A 10,077-nucleotide genomic window follows, 5' to 3' on the forward strand; every position below is an offset into this window, starting at 1 on the left:
GCTTGACCAAAGTAGGCCAAGTGTTGGAGTTCATAATTACCTTCCAGTATCTAGCCATGAGATTTGATATGCAAACTCTAAACTCCCAAGTGAAAATACAGATCTGAAAATGTTTAAATCCAAAGAACTAGTGGCATCCCTAGGGTTGGCGTCACCCAGTGTGGGAACTCGTGGTGTCACACACACCCTTCCATTGACCTCATTTCACACCATACAGAATCCTTAGTAAGGCTTTTCTGCACTAATGTTACTCATAAATCATAATTCCCACATATCCCACTGAATGTCATGCTGATAGTTGTGACATAAACAATTAGCAGAATTAAAACAATACCTTCAAATTACAGTATCATATGCATAATTTAAATGTATTTACATGCACATAGTGAAAATGTGATTAAAATGTGATTTTTTAAAGAAAATTTTTAAATAATATTTTTTAAAAAGTTATTTTTTAAAAAAATTAAAATGTTTGAAATTTGAAATTTTAATTTTAAAAATGCTGGGACCCCTCCTTTCTTCTCCCACTGAGGGTTCACCTGACTCCCACCATCTCTTAAAGCATTTTAGAGAGATACAGGCAAATGCCACAATGTTTTTGCCCAAATAAAGGTATTTGAGCACCAGTGGTGTCACACACACCCCTTAGTCACCTAGAGCTACACCCTACTGTTGCTCCTAAATCTGACTGTGAAAACTTTTAAAATTGAGAGTTCCTGCATGGCAGGGGGTTGGACTGGATGGCCATTGTGGTCTCTTCCAACTCTACGATTCTATGATTCTATGAAAATAACTGAATATTTCCCCTTACAAATTAATATCAGTTCCAGAAAGCTCACACTACTTTATTTTCCCACAAATGCCTATAGAACAGGGGTCGGCAACCTATGGCCCGCGGGCCACATGCGGCCCGCCGAGGCCTAGGGACCGGCCCCAGCCCGGCCCTGCCGCAGATTGCCACTGGGGCCTTTGGCCTCCAGTGCAGGTGCGCGGGGCCTCTGGTGCGGGGCAAGCGGCAGGCAAGGGGGGCAAGGAGGAGTAAGTGGGGGCAAAAGGGGCAAGGAGGAGCAAGTGGGGGCAAGGGGGGCAAGGAGGGGCAAGGGGAAGCAAGGGGGGCAATTGTCTATAGAAGCCTCAGAAACATGCATTTATATTAACATTTTTTAAAAAATCGGCAGATTTTTTTGCGTGTCCTCCAATTTTTTTTTATTAAAAATGTGTCCTCCATTTTAAATTTTTGTCCTACATTTGTCCCGGTTTATTTATTTATTTAATTTTTTTAAAAAAAATATTTCATTATTTTTTGGGGCTTTGACCCCCCAAGTTGTCTGAGGGACAGCAACCCGGCCCCCGGGCCAAAAAGGTTGCCTACCCCTGCTATAGAGTAAGAAAAATATTTGAGCCACAAGCTTTGCTACACACATTGCCGTGGGGTTAATATGTAAACTTTGAGATGAATCATGAGATTTCTTTTGCTGGAATTAAAACGTTTGAGACCACAAATGCCACGTAGGAGGGAACATCTGGATGTTGTTGTTTTGCATTTGTATGTGTTACGCTGTAAAACTTGGGGAGATGGTTGAAAGTTAAATTGGTTTGTTTGTTTTTTTAAGAATGAGGCAAAAGCATAAAATCCAGAGATACCATTACCTTTATTAGGACCATTTCAAATGCTACAAATGCTGCATTGTCCAACCATGGATTTTGACATTTCGCCCCCTCAGAGACCAGTGAATCTGTCTTTGATATGTTTATGCCCATAGTACCTAAAGGAACTCATACAGCCTTTCACAATCTGTCAACTTTGTCAAATCATATCCCACTCTGTTATGAATTATTATGCTTCTATTTTCACCCAATCCGTCAAATCCTAAATCCATTTATGTATTGTAGTGTACATAGACAAATGTGACCGTTATTACTTAGCAAGAGATTTATAGTGACAACTCCTACAGAGAATCAACATGATCTACTCAGGGTTCACTGCCCTGTCCTAGAGGAGTGCCTTTCTGGGTCTCCAGACAGCTCAGAAGAATGCTGCTTCTGCTATTTTTACATGTGTTGGATACCCTAAAAATAGAATAATAAAATAAATCTGGTGAGGTATAAATTTTCATACATAAGATCTTTGTTTCGATTTAAAAAACATCATTATCCTACCTATATTACAGCAGGCAAGGCTGGTGAAGAGAAGACTGAGAGGTGACTTGATAGCCATCTTTAAATATCTAAAGGGAAGTCATGTAGAAGATGGAGTGAGCTTGTTTTCTGCTGTTCCACAGACCAGAACATGATGAGAATTGCTTTGTGCAATTTATTGGATTCAAACTACAAGGAAAGAGATTCCACCTAAACATTAGGAAGAACTTTCTGATGGTAAGAGCTGTTTGACAGTGGAACACGCTGCCACAGAGTGTGGTGGAATCTGCTTCTTTGGAGGTTTTTAAACAAAGAATGGAATGGATGGTCATCTGCTGAGCGTGCTTTGATTGTGAGTCCCTGCATGGCAGAATGGGGTGGACTGGATGGCCCTAGAGGTATCTTCCAATTCTATGATTCTAGACTGTGAAGACCTGCAAAGTAGGATACAGTGGAGCCTCGGGTTACGAAAATAATTCGTTCCGCGGCCGCTTTCGTAACCCGAACGGCTTTCGCAAGCCGAATCCCCATAGCCGCTAATGGGGAAAAGCCGCGATTTGGTGTAAAATCGCGGCAAAAAGCACCAAAAGTTTTTTCGGGACCCGAAAAAACGTTCGTAACCCGGAACAATTATTTCCAATTGGATTTTTTCGGGTCCCGAAAAATTCGTAACCCGGGTATTTCGTATCCCGAGGTTCCACTGTAGTGTTGTTATAAAACTCTTGTTGTGGGGAGTTATGAGCGTTCTATGACAAACCTATAATGTAGCCCACTGTTCTTAGTTTCTTGGTGCAGTTTATCAAGAGATAAAGGAAAGTTACATGGGGTGAAAGGAGTCCAGGAGAAAAAGTGAGGATATATCAACTAAAGGTGGAGGAAAAAAAATATTCCAAACGCTAGGTCTGTTCACTGGGACATAACATAGCAAAATACATTCCTCAGGTAACAAGCCTACCTATCTTCTTAGGCCTTGAGGATGGGCTACCTAGATCTGTCAGAGATGCTAGAATTGCTATCTGAAACTATCAGGGTTTCCCTCCCTCCAATATATTAATAGCAACAACATTTACATTTCTATATCACTTCATAGTGAACTCAGCACTCTCTAAGCAGTTTACAATCTGTAAGCCAATTGCCCCCAACAAGCTGGGTACTCATTTTACCAACCTATGAAAGGATGGAAGGCTGAGTCAACCTTGGAGCCCTGGGATTGAACCTACAACCTTGTGGCTGCAGCCACTGTGCCATCAGGGCTCCTCCATTAGATGTGCAGATCCAAAGGAATATTTGTACTATGAAAACTTAAAGTAATGCAAAAGTTATTTTATGACAGATAACAGAGGATGGTAACCATTAGAAAAGTAAAATAAATATTTCTGGTTCCTCTAGACCTGATCAAGCATAGACATTTCTTCTCCCGCTAGCAAAGACAACCCCTGCAGCCTACCCGCCACTAATCTATTCCAGGAGTTGACAGTTCTGCAGACCCTAGCAGGTCACATGTCACCAGTTTGGGCTGTAAATCAAAGCCAGAAATTAGTTCCAGTTTTGGTTTCCAGGTTTTGGAAGACACTTTTGTTGGAGTTGGGTGGGATATTTTTCCCCCCTGGTAAAAATTTGGTTTGTTTTGTTTTCAGTGGATCAGGACATCAGGGGATGAGTCCAGGCAAGGCTGGGAAGCATGGAAAGGGCCCTTAGGAGTGGCATGCAGCCCTTTGGACACATGATTGCCAGGCGTGTTCTGCAGAGGTGTCACCTATGTTTCCAAATGAAGAAAACCATTACTTGTGATGTCAGTGTTTATAAGGATGATGATGCCAGAAAAATACTGAATACATTATCTCAAGTTTTGTGTTTGCTAATTTCGTCCCTCCTCCCACTGTTTTTTAATATATTTGTTGAGGTCTTGCACCCCACAAAGGCTTTCACTGTGCTTCTTGTTTTCTGCATTAGTGCTGTCAAATACCAAGTTCTGGAGATCTTTCTCCCATTGTCTGAAGGCTTCTAAATGTGACACTAAGGGCCAAAGCATGTTTGTATGCACACACCCAAGGAGAATATATAAATATGATGTAGCAGTGTGCGATGTTTGGATCAGTTATACTCGCATACAGTTATGAAGCTTTGCCCTCTTGAAAAATTGCTGTAGATGTCATTTATTATTTATTTTTATTTATGGCATTTATACCCCGCCCTTCAGCCCTAATGGCTCTCAGGGCGGCTTACAATTATTATTTTTAATTAGACAGTTCCCTGCCCTCAAGCTTTTTTAGACACGACACAAAAGGAGAAGGGAATGGTGGTGGGAAAGGGGATGATGTCCAGTGATTATTCTCTCCCTCTGAGGCCTGGACTGGAGGGAAGGTTCTCTTTCTTCAGGCTAGCCCTGGTGGAGCTGGGCCTGCCTGTTCACTCCCTTGCAGGCCAAAGGATGTCATTGATAGACAACATACTATCTCAGGATATACAAGGTGTTGGTTATTACCTTTAAAGCCCTAAATGGCTTGGGTCCAAGCTATCTCAGAGACCGCCTCTTCCCATACAATCCTCCCTGCGCTCTCCGGTCCTCTGGGAGGAACTTGTTGCAGCCTCAAAAATCGAGGCTTGCGACAACCTCCCGGAGGGCTTTCTCTGTTGTCGCCCCTAGGCTCTGGAACGGCCTGCCGGATGAGATCCGTCAATTAACATCTTTGGACAGCTTCAAAAAGGCTGTCAAGACGGATCTCTTCAGGCAGGCCTTCCGAGACTGAAATATCCCGGCCTCAGGATCTCAGGATTCCCCCCTCCTCAGTAATGTCTCCAAAGCCCCCTTTTCTTTAGAACTGAAGTTGCAGTGGTTTATTGGTTGGTATTATTTTGTTTAATTTATTGTTATTTTAACTAGTTATTGTGGTTTTAAATTAGACATGTTGTTTAATAACTTTTTAAGGGGGGAGGGAAATATATTGTTTTTATGCTGTATGTTATTTTAATGTTGTAAACCGCCCGGATTGGTTCGCCACAGGGTGGTATATAAATAAAATTTATTATTATTATTTATTATATATGATGATGAGTGAGCTCATCGTATGACAGAAATGGGAGGCTTCTGCATGTAAAAACTATACATTGGGCAATTCTTTCTGACTGACTAGTGGTTTGAGTCTTGGACTATAACCCTGGAGACCAGAGATCAAATCTCTGCTCAACAATGAAACCCATTGGGTAACCTTGAACAAGTCACACACTCTCAGCCTTGGGAAGGCAACAGCAAACCTCCTCTGATCAAATCTTGCCAAGAAAACCTCATGATAAATTCACTTTAGGATTGCCATAAGTCAGAAATGACTTGAAGGCACACAACAACAATAACAACAGGATGAGACTAGTTACCATAAATCTCAGTCATGTTTGTTGTATATTTGTTTAATGTACATACTGTTCCACAACAATGTTCTCTGAGTGGTTCTTATTGCTTCTTCTGATATGCACCAGAGTTTGCAATTATTCTGTTAGCAAAATCTAGTGTTGTTTTTCTGTTCTTCAAAAGCATTCTCTCTCTCATTCCCTCTCTGTGTCTCTCCAGCTTTTTCATAGCACCTGGCATTGATAGTAAATAAATACAAGTCTTGGAAGATGAAAAGCATATCTTGTAGCTACCTGGAAGAGGTAAACAAAATAATTATACAGCCTAGCCTTGAGTAAATGGTAAATAAGAAATACTTGGAGATTGCAGAGCCATGTGAATGTGGTTTCTAGCAGGCAGAAGTAGCTTGTTAGGGTTTTAAGGAGACTGCTTTGGCTTTGGAGGGTAATAATTGCTTTGAAAACAACAGTGCCTACCTGTCTATATGCCTGATTGCTAGCTTGCTTGCTACCTGCTCAGTCTGTACATCTGAAAGTCAACAGACATTACAAGACATCACTGAAGTCCAGTATTCCTGTTATTCCAAAACAATTTTCGCTTGTAAATTAGCACCAAAATTGTGTAGAACACTGAAGAATAGAAAACACACCGCCATATATGGAATCTAGGATGCATTTCTCATGTCTCCAACTGCCTGCTTACAGAGACCAGTGGTAGAAAATAAATAACAACATTTCCCAGCTGGTCGAGGCCAGACGCCTCTTTGCTGTTGACAAGAAGGGAGAAAAATCCAAATAATTCTAGCTGGAGTAAACACACAACACAGAAATGAAGTGCCTAGCAACAGAACAAATGCATGAAACCAGTTTTCCCAGTACCCAGACTGCCTTTGTTAATACCAGACAATGCTTTTTCAGTGTTGTCCACTCCCTCTGGTATTTCCAACATTGCTCTTAAAGTTAAAGTGCCTATTTGCCACATATTCACCATTAGAAGGCATTTTATAAACAAATCCACTATATATGCACTCCTTAACTCAAGCTCCTTAGCCTTGAGTAGAACCATTAATACAGCTCCATCCATCTCAAGAATCTCAGGAAGGTCATATAATCTCCAAACTGTTTAAAAGATGTAGATGTTCATTTAGTCTTTACTGCATGGATAGCATGGTAATTTTTAGTAATTTCCTTGAGTACTCTTCATTTTGTTTCTTTAAAAAATAGTGGAAAATGTTAGAGCTGCCAGAAGGCTGCCTCTGTATGTACTATCCAGACCCTGTGCTCATCCACATCTTCTCTTTCAGGGATGGTCAAAGTGTGACCCTCCAGATGTTGGACTGCGACTCCCACCAACCCTAATCAGTCAGAGATTATTGGAGAACCAACAACATCCCGAGGGAGGTGCACATTCTTCATCCTTGTGCTTTTTGAATAAATATTTGTTACCAGGTATACTCTTAGAGCCTCCCGGGACTAAGGTAGGTCCTGGAGACACCTGTTTTTTGGAGAAAAAAAGAAGTATACAAGAAGTTATTTCAATCTCACTTTCTGTGGCTAAAAAAGGCCTCTCCTGGATCTAAAATGTCCCAGAAAGGACCCAAAACATAGTCAAAATGCCTCCATGGCCCCTAGAAGGAGTTTGGTGGCATTTGTGGACAATCCCTATTTTAATTTAATTTAATTTAATTTAATTTAACAATATTGGGGCCTCCACATTCACTGGGGTTAAGGATGCAGGACCCTTGTGAAAGCTGCCACATTTGCAGCTTTGAGTTTTCTGGCATTCATTACTTGCAGCTTTGATTAGCATTCTCTCTAGGAATCTCTAGGTCCTCCAGCTCAACTCCATGGCCACCTTTTGCCAGACACTGCGCTGGAAGACCTACAAATTCCTGGAAAGAACACTTCCTTAAGCATTTGTAGGTCTTCCAACAAATTTCTATGATCAGCTATGTTGACCATAGAGTTGTGCTGGAGGACCTACAAATGCCTAGAGAGGCTGTCTCTCAAGTTTAAAAATAGGTTTTTTTGTTTGTGATTTTCCCAATTTCACAAGGGTCCTGCATCCTTAACCCCAGTGAATGTGGAGGCCCCAATATTGTTAATGGAGGCACATTGCCAAGTTCTTTACACTGGGTTCTGGCTAAATGGTTGGGCTAATTCTTCTCTGTCCTGGAACAGATAGGCTCAAGTGTTTCCATGTTATGTAATACACATACAAATACACACATGTACATCTTGGTAGGGATGTTGCACAAATAACTTGGTAAGATTTCATCAAATGAAACTTCTATTGGGGAGCTGCTCTCCACATTCTGACCTCACTTTTACCCGTTTGTCCAACATGAAATGTAATAGAAATGTTTTTGGTCTGGTTCAGATTAACGCTGCATAATATATGAGGTCACTCAAGACAACAAAGGAGAAGCTTTCCTCCTCTGAAAGAGGCTATGAGGTTTTACTTGGTCTGAGAAGCAATAGGCTGGGTGCTGATTTAGAATCCACATTGAGAAAGAGACCATCTCCCTCTTTTACTAGAAAATTGCTTTATTCTCTGGCTGATAAGAACACCCAGTACTGCCAAGGTAATAGTCCCTGTAGTAACATCTTTAAAAATGATGTTGACTTCCTTGCTATCACAGTGCTTTTTTCCAGCTGTGGCTAAGTCAGTGTGCCATTTCTGTGTTTTATTTTTATATGTCTGACTTTATATTCTCTTCTCTTGCTAACATAAAACCTCCACTTCATTTTTAGAGATTCCTGTTTTGCCAGAGTTATTAAAAATCCCTGGGTATGCCAGTGAACCTTATAACCAATGGGGTCTTACACAAGCAGAACGGACGTACAAACAGTGATGAGATATAATATTCCTTAGAAGGATACTGTGTGAGGTTTGGAAAGGTCCACTATATTCTACTTTTTAAATAGGGAAGCAGAAGCGATCATGCCAATTTTGGTACTCTTGTTTAGAGGATTATATTGTCAGGTGTACCATACATAAAGCCAGCCAAAGCAGAAAATCCAACAAGTCTGCTGCCTAGCAGTAAAAATACAATAATAATCAAGTACGTAGTGTAGTGGTTTGAGTGTTGGACTATGACTAGCGACCAGGTTTCAAATCCCCACTTAGCCATAGAAACTCATTGGGTGACTTTGGGCAAGTCATATTCTCTCAGCCTCAGAGGAGGCAAAGGCAAACCCCCTCTGAACCAAATTTTCCAAAAAAAACCCTGTGATAGGGTTGCCTTAGGGTTGCAATAAGATACAACTTGAAGTCACAATACAATAACAACAGGTACAGTATGATCTACAGTTTGTTGCTCTTATATGACTACCTAAATCTGTTGCTTGAGTGGCATGCCTCTCCCAGGCTAATGGTAGATAAGGCACTGAATCTGTAGCACAATGATAATAGCAGACAATAGATTAAGTAGCAACAAGACACTTGATTAGACTCTTATGTCTTAAAATTGCCCCATCCATAGTCTGTGGAAGAGCATTGACTCATACAGATCAGGCCTTTGTTTTGTAACAAGCCTGATCAATATCATGGGTGAAGGTTCTGATCTGGTGGCAGAGGAACACACTGCCACACTAGGATTGGGAATTGGTCATGACTGGATAAACACACCAGCAAGCAAAACACATTTCTAAACACTGCACCTGGAGAATAGAGTGTTTGCTGGGAATACAGAGGTTGGTCATCCCTGACCAAGACATAGCAACAATCACAACATATTCACATAAGCATGGCTGTTGACAAAGACCAAATACAAAATACTTCAGTTGCTTCTTGGTGGTGTCAGAAGACAAAATGTTCTTTTTTCTTCTTAAAGGATAGCAGATCCCACACAGAGACAGATGTTTCGCCCAAAAACCTGGAAAGTTCCCACACATTATATGAAATAGCAACAGTGCAATCCTATCTTTCTCTAGTCAGGAGTAAGCCCCAGTTGGAGTAAGTGTAAAATTGGTTTGCACCCTACATTTTCTGGCTAGCAAGCAGCTTAAAAACATTCCTTCATGGGACCAAGCCTTTCTTTCTTATCCAAATAAGTGTTTAACAATACAAGTGAGTGAGTGAGTGAGTGAGTGAGTGAGTGAGTGAGTGAGTGAGTGAGATCGTGCTAGGGCCTGAGAGATAATAGCACTGATTCTAGTGGTCCCTTTTCTGTCTCTTGGTTTCACAAACTGCCAAAAATGTCAAAATATGAAAACAAAATAAAACCAGAAAAGGTTTTATTTTATATATATGGAACAGTTTGGGGTGGTGAAATCTATATAATAGGTTAAATGCTTCTCATGATGGCAGTGGTAGTGTTGGTGGTGGTTAACTTTATTTCCCCTCCAGCTTTTCCGCAAACTGAGACTCAAGGCAGCTTACAAATTACAAATTAAAATACAGCTACAATATATAAAAGCCCAACAGTAAGGCACGATTAAACTATTAACAACATTAAAGCAGAACATACACAGGTTCCAAGGAGCTGCAATTTGCCCTTTTTTGCAGGAAATAGAAAAAGAGCAATCTTGGGAATCCAGAGGGACTGAGGGTATGAGAAATAGCCTTGGGGCTGCACAAGACACCAAGGA

The sequence above is a fragment of the Sceloporus occidentalis genome, unplaced genomic scaffold, assembly GCF_023333645.1.
Source record: "Sceloporus occidentalis isolate IW3139 unplaced genomic scaffold, rSceOcc1.0.p SCAF_4, whole genome shotgun sequence".
In the NCBI taxonomy this organism is placed as follows: domain Eukaryota; kingdom Metazoa; phylum Chordata; class Lepidosauria; order Squamata; family Phrynosomatidae; genus Sceloporus; species Sceloporus occidentalis.